Raw genomic sequence first — 541 nt, 5'->3', positions numbered from 1 at the left:
ATGGGGGGGGGGGGGGACAGAACCACAGTGATTTTGGTATAGTGATGCAATCAAGAATACAGTGAAAGGATTTCATATGTATCAAGCAGGAAAAAAGAAAAGGTATGTTTTTGCTTAAACAGGACTGAAAATGACACAAAAAATAAAAAGGTTTGACAAATTTAATTGTCTACTAAGACCTTGTAATTGTCTTTGGGTCTGCAGGCAGGGGACATAAGTGTGCTGTGCCGAAGGGCTGTGTTTGGCAGACTAGAGGAGAGCTGACAAGTTCCTGTGAGGAAGAAACCTTAACTCATTGCTGAGCAAGGAGCCATGCAGGAGTTCCCAGTCTTCCAGACTTGCTTTGTTCCTTTTGAAGCTCAGGAACTAGTGCCAAAAATCAGGCTTAAACAGAAGGTGAGGAAAAATTGACCTCTGTTACAGTAAGAATGTCTACTGCATTAATAACGCCTAAATTATGAAGTTAAATGTCATTTATTGGCTATACAGGAGTGAATGGGCCGTGTTCCCTGTGAAGAAGCCAGGAAGGCTAGTAAGAGAA

The sequence above is a fragment of the Oxyura jamaicensis genome, chromosome 4 (genome assembly GCF_011077185.1).
Source record: "Oxyura jamaicensis isolate SHBP4307 breed ruddy duck chromosome 4, BPBGC_Ojam_1.0, whole genome shotgun sequence".
Taxonomy (NCBI): domain Eukaryota; kingdom Metazoa; phylum Chordata; class Aves; order Anseriformes; family Anatidae; genus Oxyura; species Oxyura jamaicensis.
The sequence above is the reverse complement of the archived record's forward strand: the minus strand, read 5'-3'. Positions refer to the sequence as shown.